Below are 16,215 nucleotides of genomic sequence, written 5' to 3' on the forward strand. Positions count from 1 at the left end.
TTTTAAAAAATCATCTTTTAATCATTTAGGAGTCACCAAGTCTGTGGTTCTTTCTGTGGTGTGAAATGTGCTCCTCTCCTTTGAGAACAGCATTTACTGTCCTGAGCAGTTGTCATCCCCTCCCTGTTAAAACCCTTCAGCCTGTTCTTCAAGATTTGGAACTGGGAAAAATCCAGCCTGGCACTTCCCAGGTTCTATTTCCTGGAAAATATTTTCCTGGGCAGGGTTAGAGCTGTGGATCACACCTGGCAGCCAGGTGTGCAGTTATCTCACTGCTGAGGTGGGTGACAATCCCTGAGCCACTGCCCTGTCCCCAGAGCTGTGCTGGGTGACAATCCCTGAGCCACTGCCCTGTCCCCAGTGACAATCCCTGAGCCACTGCCCTGTCCCCACTGCTGTGCTGGGTGACAATCCCTGCCCTGTCCCCAGAGCTGTGCTGGGTGACACCCACTGAGCCACTGCCCTGTCCCCAGTGACAATCCCTGAGCCACTGCCCTGTCCCCACTGCTGTGCTGGGTGACAATCCCTGCCCTGTCCCCAGAGCTGTGCTGGGTGACACCCACTGAGCCACTGCCCTGTCCCCAGTGACAATCCCTGAGCCACTGCCCTGTCCCCATTGCTGTGCTGGGTGACAATCCCTGAGCCACTGCCCTGTCCCCACTGCCCTGTCCCCAGTGACAATCCCTGAGCCACTGCCCTGTCCCCAGAGCTGTGCTGGGTGACAATTCCTGAGCCACTGCTCTGTCCCCAGTGACAATCCCTGAGCTGTGCTGGGTGACAATCCCTGAGCCACTGCCCTGTCCCCAGTGACAATCCCTGAGCCACTGCCCTGTCCCCAGAGCTGCCTGGCTCAGAGCAGGGACAGGGACAGGGACAGGGCCAGGGGTGGCTGCTCAGCCCTTTCCTGCTGGGCTCTGAGCATTTGGTGCTCAGCTCTTGGTCCCATGGTGACTTCTACCCCTAACACTGAGACAGTGTCTTTATTCCCCCAATCCCCAACCCAGGGAAGTGTTTCTATCACCAGGACATGATTGACATTCCTTCACACCATCAGAGATACCAAGTAAGAATTTTTATTTCTGGTGGGAAGTCAAAGATGCACTAAAAAGAAATGAGAACCAATTGTGAGTATTTTAAATAAAAAAAAAAAAAACCTGCTAGAAGTGGCAAGGCACTATCCTGTTGGCCACTTTTGTGGGAATTAAATATGACTCCTGACTTGTAGATACTATTTGAGTATTTCCCTGTGCAATGTGCTTGATAATGCAAGGACTGGAGCTCAAACACATTTTCACAGGTAAAGATTGCAAGGGAATTTTCTCTGGGAAGAAAAACTGAAATGAGGCACTGGAGAGCAGAGCAGCCTGTAAACCATGCAGAGACACAGCTCAAAAGTGTCCAGTTTGGAAATCAAGGACTTGCTTGTTTTCATGAAACTGTATTGTATTTATTTCAAATCTGAGAAATCTGAAATCTGAAATAAATCTGTATTTATTTCAAATCTGTCACACACATGTGACAAATGAATGTCTCAGTAGTTTTGGACAGGAAAACTGACAAGATCCTTTTTTTTTTTTTTTTTTTTTTTTTGCATCAAAGTCCTAAAATCTGGAGAATTTAATCAAACCAGAATTGCTCACAGAACTTTATAATTATGGCAAAAGAATACCTTCTTTTTTTTTTTTTCCTTAATAAACCTGACATCTATCAGCATTGTTAACACTTGGCCTTTGACTTATTCAAAATTATTTTAAATGTCACATACTCTCAGCACAGAAGCAATGATTTCTGGTAAGACACTGGGATTGAATCACTCTGTAATTATAATAATTGTATTTACAGAAGAAGAACAAGCTTCTTTCATAGGCAGAATATTTGAATTTGTTCTGCTGTTTGTGATGTCTAATTTTTAATTTTTTTTTTTAATTTATTTATTTTATTTTTAGTGATTAGGTTAAAAAGTCCAAAGCCAGAATTTTTCCCAGGAGACTGATTCTCCCCAGGCAGAATCTGTATTTTAAAATATCCACCATCAGTGTGATGTAGCTATAGACCTTCATCCCTAATGCAAACACTGGCAACAACTGAGCCACCCAAGGCATCATTTACTGGAATATATCTGTGGATGACTTTTCGTGGCTTTTTGTAGCAATCTGACTTCAATTCAAACCATAATCAGCTAATCACTGGTAATTTTCAGATATGAGTCAAGCTAATTTCAAGACAATCTGCCTTAGTTTCATTGAACAGCCCTGGAGATGATGTTTATGTTGATGTCCATTAGTATTCCAACTGACAGTAATGTAAGCTCTGCAAAAAGAAAAACAAAAAAATACTCAAAAAAAAAAAAAGGCCTCTCTAAACTGAACAATAATAAAAAATCTGCCAGCCTGAAGTGCAGGAAATGGAAGTTTATTTTTTGCTACCTGTGTTCCCCCAGCAGGTGAACCTGGGCTGGAGCTGTGTGAAGAGGCAATGGGTCATTCAGAACTCTCTGTCTGCCTGGGCATCTGGAGTTGTTAAAAACATTTATGTGCATTTGATGAGAAACTCCTGGTGCCCAAGGAGAGTCCCAGCTCCCTGTGGAGCTCTCACAAGGCACTCTGGCCTGATGGGGAGTGTGGGACACTGTGACTGGCCCAGGGAGTGATTTAAAATACCTCCCATGCAGATTTTGCACAGCAGCAATGCCAGCCCCATAAATATTGATAGGAAGAAAATGCACGAGGAATTTGTGCAGAATGAACACATTTTAAAAGGGGTGTATAAAATATTCAGAGGGAATATGTCCAGCATGAACTAGAGGCCCAAAAATGGGAGTTACTGACACATTCCCTCAGCACTAAACCCCTGAGACAGGCTTAAATCTTCAGCTGAACAGGTTCCCACAGTTCAGGACTTTGTGGATCACAGAACCACCAGAAATAATCTGCTGGGAGCTCTCAAAGCACTCTCTGACTTCTGGTACTGCCATGAGCCAAAGTCAGATATTCAATGAAAAAAATGTGGAACTCTGCTGATTGAATAGAACAAATGGAAGAATAGGAATACAGTTTTGTTATTAAAATGAGAAGTTTGTTCCACATTTAAGTAGTTTTTCCTTAAAAACACAGCCCAAGTAGTAGATCCAATGGTAAAAGGGAAAGGTAATTATATATTTGGGTGCAGGAATGCTGAGCTGTATTTATCTGCTCTCCTCTCAGAACTATCTTTTAGCAGGATTAAGATTTATTGAGCCTTGCTTGTTTCAGATGAACAATGCCTTTCCTTTCATAGCTGTTTGCTGGGGGGGGAGTGTTCATTCCAAAGGTGAGGAAACGAATCAATATCCCTTCCATTGGATGTTGATTTATCTCCATTTTGAACTCTTCCTTCCTTGAAAAAATGATGAAATATTTTCATCATTTGTGTGTGTGTGTGGAATACACCCATTTAAACCTCCAACAGGATTAACATTATTAATGGAGGGATTCAAGGCACGGCAAACACAGAGTGCACAGAGCTCACCTTGGCCAGGCTCATGTGTGGAGTCTCAGGTACACAGTGTGCAGCACCTGGAAACCTCTGAGGAACAGAAAAATCAGAAAAGAGAAGAGAAAAAGCCCTGAACAAGGGTGAGGAGCTGAGTGCTGGCAGATCTTACCTGCAGTGACAATCCCAAAGCCTCCAGGTGCTGATGTGTGGAGTGTCTCAGGTACACAGTGTGCAGCACCTGGAAACCTATGAGGAACAGAAAAATCAGAAAAGAGAAGAGAAAAACCCCTGAACAGGGGTGAGGAACTGAGTGCTGGCAGATCTCCTTACCTGAGTGATAATCCCAAAGCCTCCAGGTGCCCTGCAGTGATCAACAGTCATCACAAAGCACCCTGGTGATGCCTCTTCCTGAAGAACACAGGCTGGGGATAATCCTAATAATGCTCATTAATTTATTAATGTGTCAGATGGGCACACAAACACCTGAGCTGAAACCAGGGAAAGTCCTGAGCCAACTCTGGTTGCCTCCAGGCTGAAGTCTCAGCTCAGAGTGTTCCTGGGAAGGGGGTCCACAGAGACACAGTTGTGCTCTGATTAGCACCCACTCCATATGTTGAGATGTGCTGAAAATAAAACTGCACAAATCTAAATAATATTTAACTTAAAGCAGCACAGGCCCAAGTGTTTCTTGGTACAGCTGAGAGTTGTAATCATCCCTTTCCATCCTTACAGCTAAGTCTGCTCAGCTGCCTTTACACTGAGCTTCATCTCTCTCTAATTCTTTTCTGAAGCTGGAAGTGAAAGTTCATTTGATAATAATCAATTAATCACCCTCTGTTGGCACCGGGTTAGTTGAGTGCTGCTCTGGGTGGCAGCTCAGCTGGCCCTCTATTGTACTGAGGAGATTGAATTTTGAGGGAAACTGGCATCCTCGTGGGGCTCACAGTGAGTTACAGCACCTGGGGGAAGCCAGCCTCTCCTGGCAAGGGAAAAACGAACTGAAAAGCAATTTTCAGTTAAGGATTTCCCTTCTTCAGCACCTGATGGGTTCTGGAGCAAGTCTCTGAGTTTCTTTGTACCTGACACCCACAAACAACGGGGCTGCAGAGCTGCAAACCCCTCCTGGAGTGAACAGGGCAGTGCAGCAGCACAGGGAGAGAGCCAAGAGGAAAGTCACTGTGGTTACAAATATTATTCACATCACAGAATATTCTGTGGGACCCACACAAGGAAATCCCACATGAGGACCTTCAAGTGCAGCTCTAAAGTGAGTGGGACAGAGGGATTGAATCCACAGCCTTGGCATTATCAGCACCAGGCTCGAGCCAACTGAGCCAATCTCAGGGTCAACTCAAACCACATTTCAAGGAGTTTGGTGTGTTTTTTTTGTTTTGTTGTTTTTTTTTTTTTTTTTTTTTTTTTTTTTAATTGTTTGGAGCCTTGTCTTGTGAAGCAGGACACACAAGCAGCACTTGTAGACAAAAGCCAGGCAGCTTCAGCATTTAGCAGTGGCAAATATCAGCTCTTGTAGATTCCCTCAGACACTTCTATTGATTGTTGTCCTGCCCACAGTAAACCATTTTCCTGCCTCCTTTCAGTGACTCTTTCCACTCACAGCATTAAAGCACAATAAAGGATTATACTGTCATCACTCTGTGTTACCCCTGCATTGAACCTGATAGGAGAGACAGTCCAGAAGAAAAGATAAAAGGAAATTTAGCTTTAGGTTGGGACACACCTGTTGTGACAGGTAAAAGAATTATAAAAGAAAGAGGTTGGGACACACCTGTCATGAATCATAAAAGAAAGGCCTCATACAATCAGGCCTGCTCTGTTAAATTCCCAAAGTTAGTCTGGCACTTCTTCTAAGTGGTTTGCAAGTTCCCTCCCATGTGAAAACAATCTTGATATGAGATTCCTCTAACAAATTCCTCTAACAACCCTTTCCTGGGCTGAAAAACAAATGCACCTGCAATAACAAGGGATTTGTCCCATGAGAATCAGTAAAGAAAACATGAAAACAATACAATAGAGAGATTTGATGGACAAATACAATACCTTTTAATGACCAACAGAGTGATTGGTAAGAAAGCAAATAAAGTTACACACACGAGGTCTGTGAAAACTGTATAAAATGAGTTGTGAGAATAAAGAATTGGTTTTTTCTCGCGTGAAGAAAACGGAGTCTCGGCTTAATTTATTGCAGTCTCTGAAGACCTGAGGTGAGGAAAAGGACCAAAGCCGGGGCGGGACACGAGAGATGGAAAACACAAAGCCCAGAACTAAAAGCAGCGAATGAAATTGGAGCAGAGAATACACAAAGTAGGGAAAGGCTCCGCCTGCAGCTCCAGCCCCGGATACAGGGCCGGGAGAGACCAAACACAGAAACAAACAGAGAAATAAACAGAGAAAGAGAGAAACGAACAGAGAACCAAACACAGAAATAAACACACAAACAACCACTGAGACACAAACACAGAAATAAGCACAGAAACAGAGACACAAAGAACCAAACACAGAATTAAACATAGAGACAAAAACAGAACCAAACACAGAAATAAACACAGAAACAAGCCCAGAGACAAACACAGAACCAAACAGACAGAGAACCAAACACAGAACTAAACACAAAAATAATGTCCAGGGGTAATGCCCAGATTTAGAATTTAAATAAAGGCTAAAACACGGGAAATCCCAGATCAAGGATTTCAGCTGACGAAAAAGCGGTTAATCCGTGTGTGGGCGCTTATGTTGCACGAACGGGATAAAACAGGATAAAAAGAAGTCGGGAACTTTATTGCTATAGCGTAGAAAACGCTAGAGTGTATGTACAAATTGCCTTTTCTATCGATACGGTATTTTATTAGAAATCCGTTTAAAAAAATTTACAATCTGCTGAAGCAGCTGCGCCCCCGCGGGCTCCAGAGACCTCTGGGTCAGTATCTCCAGTGTCTGTAGGTGCTTCTGCTCCCTCAACCCTCGAGCGATGGGAGAGTTACCTTTTAGTTCTGTTTTTCACGTTGAAAAGCCTATTTAAAATGTTATTTCCACTTTGTTCTCACTCTGAGCCGTGTGAGGACGCGGCCGCAGGAACAGCCCGGAGCCGGAACCCGTGTGCGTGTGCTCTGTGAAATGGTTCCGGCTGGAAACAGCCTCCCCGGGCGGCACTGCGGGCTGGCCGCTCCCGCTCCCCGCTGTTATAAATGTACACCGGGAAGCCACGGTGGCAGCGGTGCCGGGCGGGGGTTGTGGTGGCCCTGCGTGAGTGAGTTTTACCCCGCAGAAAGCCCCGAGCCGCGGTGGGTTCGCAGCTCCGTGCGGAACGCGCGAGTTCTGCAGGCGGCGGGAGCCGGAGCGCATTCCCTGCTCCCGGCTCCTCCCACGGCTGAGGGCGCCAAGGGCGGCCCCTCATTCTCTCATTCCTGTGCGGGATTTCCAACAGCCCCGGGGCTCCAGTGCCCATCCCTCATCCCCTCATTATTGCCCGGGATTTCCCTCGTTCCCTCATTCCCGCCCGGGATTTCCCGCCCCGCACCGGCGGGAAGAGAGAACCTCGAGAACTTTGTGTCTCTTTAACCTTCTCTGTGTTTGTTTTCGCTACACGCGGCCTTTGGAGGGGTTTTTGTGTCGCTTTTTCCCCTCTGTGGGTGTTGGAGGCCCCGGCAGGGCTGTGCAGGCTCTGCTCGGCTCCTGCTGGGTTCAGGATATCACTTTACCCCTTCCCTTTCCCCTTCCCTTTCCCTTCTCCTTTCCCTTTTCCTTTCCTTTCCCTTCCCTTCCCCTCCATTCCCTGCGGGCAGCCAAGACCCCCGGGAAGGAAAGGGAGTCTGTAAAAACTGTCTAAAATGAGTTGTGATAATAAAGAATTTGCTTTTCCGGCACGAAGGAGTCTCGGCTAACTTAGTACAATACATACCTTTTTCTGAAGAAATAGGTGTTAAACTATGGGTGATTAATTGCCAATAATATGTGTGTGTGTATATATATATATATATATATATATATATATGTTTATTTTTATATATATACAAATAAATGTAATATATAGATAATATATAAAATAATTTATATGTAATATATATAATATAAAAATATATCTATATTTATTCATATATATACAAATATAATATATAATATATAATTTATATGTAATATATAAATAACATATAAAATATATATCTGTATATATACAAATAAATATAATGTATATAATGTATGAAAGAATTTATATGTAATATATAAAATATATTTATTTTATATATAATAATATATAATATTTTATATATAGTATACATATTTATATTTTATATATATACAAATTTTTTGGTTGGTTGTTTGGTTTTTTGTCCCATTTCATCCCTAAAGACACTTTTTCACTCGTTCCTGCAATGGACCTTGTCCTCTTCCTGCCATGGTTATACAGTGTATGTGTCAATCAGCTGCACTGACATTCATTTAGTTGAAAATAATTGTGGTTGGCCAGAAAAAAATTGTACAATTAAACTTCATTATCATAATTTATTATAAAGTTGGCTTTTTTGCAAATATTGGAGTGAATACCATGTGTATATAATGTATAATACCATATAATTGGACTGTGTTATGGAATTTAGAAAAGTGATGAGTGTACTTTCTGATTGTGACATAAGTGGTAATGTCACATTTATTTTGTGACATTTAGACTGACCAAAACCAAGAATTCTGGAGGAGAGATCATCACCTCATAGCCCTGCAGGAAGGCTGCTGGATTTCTGGGTTTTTTATCAAAATAAACCAGCAAAAATCCATGTTACCAGACAGAGTGGTGCCACTCACAAACAAATCTATTAAATAAGATGATTGGGAATATTTAAAACTGAAAAGAATGTTTTAATATCTATTGAATATTCAACAGAGACCCTTAAAGAGAGAAATCCCAAAGGGTGAAGTCATGCCAGGCACCCTCGGCCAAGAAACTGGTGCTTGTTTTGTTTCCTTATTGTCTATTTTTATTTTTTTGAATTTATTGTTTGAATTCCCATTTGTGAGTCAGAGGAAGCTGGGGACAAGAAACAAGGGCTGAATACATCAGTGCTCCCCTTCACTGTGTGAAGAGACAGAGGAGGAGCTTTGCCTCCTCACAGCTTGACTTCCCAGGGCAGTCCCAAGGGTTCAGGTGTTGAAGAAAGGAAATTCTTAACTGAAAATTGCTTTTCACTCCATTTTTCCTTGCCAGGAAAGGTTGACTTCCCACAGGGGCCGTAATTCACTGTGAGCCCCACAAGGATCCCGTTGCTGCTCTTGGGGTTTTGTCCCAGGAGAGCCCCTGGGATGCAAAGAACAAGAAAATCCTTTGGAAAGAGACAACCCAGGCCACTGAGACCTTTTCTCTCTCAATGCAATTAAGTTCTTGACCTTTTTTTTTTCCTCTATCTTCCAACCTCTTCTTTTCTAAACTTCCACTTCTTCTAGTAATGATGTGTCATCCCCCTGGGGAGAAAAAAGGGAAAACTTGTTTTCTTTGGAATCTTTGCTGAATTTATTAAAGGTATGATAAAATACTTTACCCAAGGACCTATTGCCATGATTTATTTAATATGGCTGTATAAAAAAATCAGATATTCCAACACCAAGTTCTCTGCAGAAGAGATAATTCAGAAGGCATATGCTTTGTTTATTAAAAAGATAATAAAATGAAGGCAAGAAATTTTCATAATTCAAAATATACTAATGGCCAGGCTCTATGATCAATAGTGAGGTCTCACTTCATTTTGTGTGCCAAAGAAATTATTGCAAGATAAAATTACTACTGTAAATTCATGTTGGACATTTCTTTCATCTCCATACCTACGCCAAGAAGGATGGAAAAATGAAGTCATGAAAATTCCCTGCCTCAGAGAAAACTCGAAATGATGAAGGTAACACATTTCTTAAGTGTTGGCCCAAAAGGTCTGGGAGAACAAGGTTTAAACTGAAGAGGTGGAAGAAGGGTGGGAGGAGGGGTGTGGAATGATATTGTCAATTAAACTCTGGGTGAGGGAATGAGAAATGACATCACCTGCACATTTCTGACACCGACGCCAACACACAGGGCTGATAAACACTGAAATTCCAGCTGGCTGCTGAAGTGGGACACTTAGGAGATTTAAAGGGGACAGTTTATCAAACATGCTATTTTAGAGGGGGGGAAAGAAAACAACAAAACATCTTGGCTGTGTTGTAGGTTTGATGCTCATCCAAAATGATTTTGCCTGGATCCTGAAATATTAAGCTGCTTATTGCCTTTTTTTTTCCCTCCCACAATATGAAGCTCCTTGAAGGAAAAAAAAACAAACAGCAAAACCCACCACTTTGAATGACTTACCTCATCTTCACGAGGCTTTTATAAATGGAAAGATTAGAGGTACACAGGAATGAAGGACAGGAAGGAGAGGGTGGATTTCCTGTCCTTAATTTTATTCTGTATTTGCCATAAGAACATTCATCTTGTATGTGACATAAACTGCCAGGTGGCCTCAAACTTGTGCTCATGTTTCTCACTGCAGACCAGTGATCCTCTTTGGGAAGGTGAGGAAAAATCTCCCCCGGAATTCCACAGGATTTTAGAAACAATTAGTGAGCCAACAAGCCAGGAGTTGATGGCTTGAGTCGAGTTCTAACCAACAGAAACATTTAGAAGCTTTAAGCCTCTAATTTGGGCTTTATCCACATCTGGCTTTTAGTGAGTGTGCACAGACAGACCACCAGGGACAGGAGATGGGCACAGGGTGGCAGCTCCATGACTGAGGTGACTGTGACCTTGGACACCCATGAATTGTGCTGGAAATGCTGAACAACAAGATACCTGGATGGTCAGATCTTTTCCCAGCTCTGTGCTCACAGTGAGGAACCCAATCTAACACTCAGGCTCTTGAAAATCTCACTCCTCAGTTTTAGAGAGAAGGAAAAAAAAAAAAAAAAAAAAAAAAAAAAACCAAAACCTTAATAATACTTACAGATAAAACACAGTTTGTTCAGGAAGTGCTGGTTTCCAAAATTAGGATAGGCTCCTTCTACTCCAGCAAAAGCCTGCTACAATAACAAAAATGTTAAAATTCCCTGTGTGCAGATCAGCACGGAGCCTGCCCTGGCTCAGGAGTCTCTGGTGCACCCCATGATAGTCCAGGGTTAAACTGATTTCTGAGAACAGGACCTTGGCTTCACTGCACGCAGGGTATTATTGTCATGCCGTTGCTTTAACCAAATCAAGTGTAACTTTGCCCAGGTAATGGGGAGAGGGGGATGATGGTGATTCTTAGTTAAACACGAAGGGCCTGGGAATAAAGTCAGACAGGTCAGGTGGGTCTGTGCCTGTATAATCATCAATATGACAAATGACATCATTGTTAATTGTAATGTCAGTTTGATAACTAAATATGATCATTATCCTAAACAAGAATCATGAGAATCATTGTTACAAGTTTATGCTTGGGTAGAATCAATGGAACAATGGGGTTTAATGATTAACTTGTGTCCTTATGGAACAAGGAAAGTATAAAACTGTGTCCATTCTTGACTTCGGTGGAGTCAGATTTGGGTCTCCAGACCCCTGGCTCCCAGAGCTCTCAATAAAGCACCTCATACAATCATTCTGTGATTGTGGGTTTTTCCTACATTGACAGCAGGGCAGCCCCTCACCCCTGTACCTCCCCTGGTGGCTGTTGTGATGTGCATTTTGGGGTTTTCCAAAGTTCTGTGTGTTTTTTTATTAGTTCTGTAATGGTTTATCCCCACAGCCCCAGCCCCAATCCCCTGCAGCCTTTCCCTGATAACAGATCTTGTCCCTCTGCCACCACCCCCTAAAGCCTGACAGTTCTCGGGGGGCTTCAGGGTGACTCAGGCAGCACCAAGTTCCCCCTGCCCTTTCTGTCCATGGATGGCCCTGCCAATTGTCCCCTGCTCTTGGTCACTGCCCCGTGCCCAGGGTTGGTTCTGGGGATCTCCTTGCCCAGGAGACCCCCCTGGTCCTTGCTGGGCCCCCTGAGCCCCTGAGCCTCACTCTGCTCGTGGGCTTTGGGCTTGGATAAACCTCTCTGCTCCCCAGGGAAGAGTCCTGCTCCTTCCACGCCATAACCACCTTTGTGTCTGGGCTTCAGACCCACCAAACCCCAAAGGTACAAGGCTGGACCCTCCAGACTGTGGTCACAGACTCAGCTGGTAAAGCTGCACCAGACATAGCAAAGTGCATTTTCAGCACCACGGTAATAGCCAAGGAAAAGCAATTTTCCCCTCAGGAGGTGAGTCCTCAGAGCTCCTGTGCACAGTAACCTCGTTGAGCAGCTCCAGAAGCACAAGGTTACTGCACTTAGTTAATATGCAATCCAGCACTGTGTATTTTCATACTTAATATGCAGATCTAATTGCTTGCCTGCATTTTGATTACCTTCTCTTCCTGGAATTTGCTCTTGTGTGGCTAATCCTGGTGAACTTCAAAGCATGAACTCGGTGGCTTTTATTTATTTATTTTTTTTATTTCTGCAGTTTGTGTCTGAGGCCAATGTCAAAACTCTTTGTGAGGACTATGACTTATTATTTTGGTTTAGGAAGAAAAAATGAAGTCCCTCAGTCGTCCTCTTTTTTTTAACCCCAGGACCTTTACTATCACTGACCTGGAGGGTTACCCATTTGGTCTGGCCTTAATTAGCACTTCCACATTAATTCTCCTACCAGCAGCATCCTCAGCTCTGCCTACCTAATACCAGCTTCAAGAATGGCTCATATGTAATTTCTTTCAAGAGAAAGGCTATTCTTCATTTCTGAGTGTAAATGCAAAGCAATTTGTCTAAGTACTTCTCTGTCTCAAACTGCTAAACTCAACCCACACAAATGCATTTCCCTGTAAGTGCCCCCACTTCCCACACTCTCCCTCACTTTTCACATCTTTTCCCATTATCCACCTCAGCAGCAATAAAATACAATAAATTTGTTTGCCTCTTTTGATGGGGTAACTGTCTACTTTAAATGCCACCTTGTTTAAAGATTAAAAAAAAAAAAAAAAAGGAAGAAAAATAGCCACAGAACAAACTAATCTCCCTTTCCAAATATAAAATAAAAGCTGTCTTATTTTTAGGCTTTGCAGCAGCTCATGTGTCATTTTCATCATTTCTTTCTCTCTTGATGACTGAGAAGCAGTGAGAGGAGGCGAGAAAAACTTTTTTATTTTGCTCCCCCCGGAAAATACATATTCAGAGCTTTCCCTAACCTGATTTCCTTCTGTATTAAATCATCCCTTAGCCAAAGCCAAAACGAACCTCAATAATCTGACATATTTGTCAACTTTTTGTAAAATGTGTATTGGTGATTAGACTAATATGAGAGCAGCAGCAACGTGAATCGGAGAGGCTGCAGTTTTTAATGTTGTAAATCATTGGTTTTGCAGCTCATGACAGCAAACTGAGGCCAGCAGGGATGGCTGAGAGCAGGCTCTGAAGTAGGACAATTTCATCAGAAATGAACCATCCCTTTACCCCAAGAGCAAAGGGAAGAAGAATTGATTTGAGGCAGTGCTAGGCCCATTCATTATCTGGCATGAGTCACACAGGACAGATCTGCCTCCTGCTCACTGGCACCAACAATGAGTTGCTCCAGCAATTCCAAGGACAGCAGATCCAGCTCTTTCAATTTCTTGGATCCCTCATGAACAAGAGATTTTTTTTTTCCCCCTTTCAGTTTTTTTTTCAATAGCCTTCAACAGGGAGATACAAACACCAGAGGAGCTTTGAGCTCCTGCTCTGGAGACTTAAATTTCCCCAAAATAACCACTAATACCTTTACAGGCAGAAACATTTGTGGCAGGTGTCAGCTCAGGGAACACAGGTGGTGATTCATTCTGATGTGTGGATGTCCCCTCACATGAGGTTTTGATGGTAGAAACATCCAACTACAAACACAACATTCTGTGCCTTAAAGGTTGTGCCTTTTAGCTTAAACTGCCAGGGGAAAAAAAAAAAACAAAAAAAAAAAAACCAAAAAAAAACAAACAAAAAAACACAAAACAAAAACAAAAACAAAAACAAAAAAAAAAAAAAAAAAAAAAAAAAAAAAAAACCCAAAACTTTTCCAGTGTTTAAATACTGATTTTTTTTTTTTCCTAAATCTATTGACCACCCTGGGAGAAGAAAACATGGATACATCCAATAAACCCCCTTGAAATCCATTCCTCTGCTCTCTCCGCTGTGGTGCAGAAGGTTATTTGGGGAATCTGCCAGCTGATGCACATTACAATGATGGTATTTGTCTTTAGAGACCTTTGGGTGTTGATTTGAAGTCCCAGGCACAAGGAGGGAGGGCTGGCTGTGCTGTGCCCTGGCTGTGTCACTGTGCTCCTCAACAGCAGCTCAACATCTGGCTGATGTGAGGGGGTGCATCTCCCCCTTCAGTCCTGCCATCAAACCTGGATATTTGCTGCCTGATCCACACCACCAGCTCCTCCCTTGGTCTCACTCCTCAAAATGCAGCCTGGGCTGGCTCCAGACTCCTTGTCTGAACCTCTGTCCCAGTTTGTCCCAGTTTGCCAACACAGCCCTGTGCTGGACATCACAACCACCTCCCATCACAATCCTACCCTCAAAACCAGAACTTTTCCTTTTTCTCTCTCAGAAATTGCCAATTTCTTCCAGTGGAGGAGCTGGAATAAATCCTTTACTCTTCCAGCACACAGCTATCAATTAGAACTGGTGCTTCATCTGAGTGTTTCAAAGTCTGACAGATCTATTCATAGTAAAGAGTCAAGGCACCTAATTTCTGGGCACTCTAAAATTCAATTTCCAGTCTGCTTGACTGTCCTGGATTTCTATGGAAAATTATTGTGCATAAGTTTATGCCAAGCTGTGTTTCTTTATCCTGATCTTATCAAGTTTGGTTTGGCTTATTTGTTCAATGGATAATCTGGATTCTGCAGCAGACAGACTGTCCTCGTGGCTGATGCAAGATGCAAAAGGATTGAGGAAAATGCCACTCCACCAAAACAAAACCTCCTGAGATTAAAAAAAAAAAAAAAATAAAATAAAATTATAAAAAAAAAATTCCACCCTGGTCTTCCATTTCTGTCAAACAGTCCCCATTCTCTTGACATGGAAAGATGGAAGGAAAACCAACATTTCTTAAAAATGCTTTCTTTGTCACAGTTTCAAATCAGATTTGGTTTGGAGTCAGTCAAGAATTTCAGCAAGAAGGTCCAAAAGCAGATATTAGTCACAAAATACCCCAGAGAACTGATTTATTTTTAGTATCTACAGAGGCATCTCCAGGGCAGGAGCTTTTCATTCTTTGTCTCTCTGTTTCCTGACCTCTGGATTTGGGAGAGCAATTTCTACTTTTTAATTTTCCAACAGGATGTTTTTTAATGAGAAATATTAAAAACATGAGAAAAAATTGGGGGGTTTTGGAAAAACACACAGTGATGTTTTATTTCACACTAAATCTTTATAAAGATTCTGTTCTTCCAATTCATTAGACATCTCTATTCATAAGACTTAAAAAATGATAATTATCCCTGACATGCAGTTTGAGTTGAAAATTGAAAATATAAGCTTTAAATTAAGATTACAGTACAGGAAAAGTTCAGTTATAAACAGAGAGTTTATAAAAAAATAGTCTTTACAATAAAAGTTATAGAAGTAATAAAATATTTCAGCAGAATTTTTAATAGTACTTTTTTCACAAAGTTTTCTCTAAAGAACCTGCACCAAATTTTATCTCCAAAGACCAGTAGTTTTAACCACTGATTGAGTCTTTGCATCAATTATATCCAAATTTCCCAGATTGCCTAAAAATATCAGTCATTAAACTCGATGTCAGCTAATCTAATTACAGCTACAGCAACAGAGTTTTCTATTTATTTCTTTTGCCTTTTTCATCTTCATTTTTTATCCCTCTTAACCAGCAGTTTGGGTGCAGAGAGGGTAAAAAACTGCATGTGTAGTTTCTCAGCTCTAAATAGGAAAAAATAATTTTTTCTCTCCTGGATGGAGAGTTTGGAGCCCATTTTCAACCTCTGACTGCAAAACCCTCCTCCCTTTTCCTCCTGGGTTAACAAACAGACTTTGATGCCATTTTTCCACAGTGACTGAAATGTGCACTTCATTGACCAAAGTTAGTTAATTATTAATTTTGGAGGGCAGATTGCACACCCTCCTCATCAGAGCGAGACTACTTTCTTATTTTTTATTTTTTAAACCTGCCAAAATATTATTTCTGTTTTTTAATGACCTTTTCTAATGAGTTCAGCATACTCTGTTTCACATATTGAAGAGCAATGGCAAAATGACTCCACTGCTGCCCAGCATCTCTGATGGCAGAGCAGTTAAATTAACATTTTTCTGGAAGTGTTAAATACACCCCTGGGTACAGTTGTACGCATTCACACCAGTTATTACCATAAATAAGAAAGAAATTATTGTAATAGTTGAGCTGACCTATGATCGAATTATCTGCTGGCAAGTCCCACCATATATCAAAATAAAAACTTGCTTTTATTCTGTAGGAAAAGTGATGCTTGACAGAGGATAAAATATTGGAAGACAAATAACCAGAAATTCTCTGGCTTTACAAGAAGTAAAAATTATGCTATTTTACAAAAAATATAGATTAAAAAAAATATATGGCCTTGGATTAAAAAAAAAAAAACAAAAAAAAAAAAAAAAAAACAAAAAAAAAAAAAAAAAAAAACCCAAACCTCTATGATCTTGATATATGCCAATTAAAATTCATCTGATTCCCCTT

At 41.7% G+C, this 16,215-nt stretch overlaps 1 long non-coding RNA gene across 1 annotated transcript; it reads right to left on the reverse strand.

The window, feature by feature from the left end:
* Positions 1–795: 795 nt before the first annotated feature.
* Positions 796–3,674, reverse strand: LOC310911980. Its single transcript, XR_014590607.1, has 3 exons — positions 3,644–3,674; positions 3,508–3,564; positions 796–2,310 (listed from the first exon to the last, which is right to left on the reverse strand). It is a non-coding gene; the product is annotated as an uncharacterized lncRNA (long non-coding RNA).
* Between the last annotated feature and the right edge of the window lie 12,541 nt (positions 3,675–16,215).

Source organism: Zosterops lateralis, assembly GCF_965231275.1.
Source record: "Zosterops lateralis genome assembly, chromosome: 8".
Taxonomy (NCBI): domain Eukaryota; kingdom Metazoa; phylum Chordata; class Aves; order Passeriformes; family Zosteropidae; genus Zosterops; species Zosterops lateralis.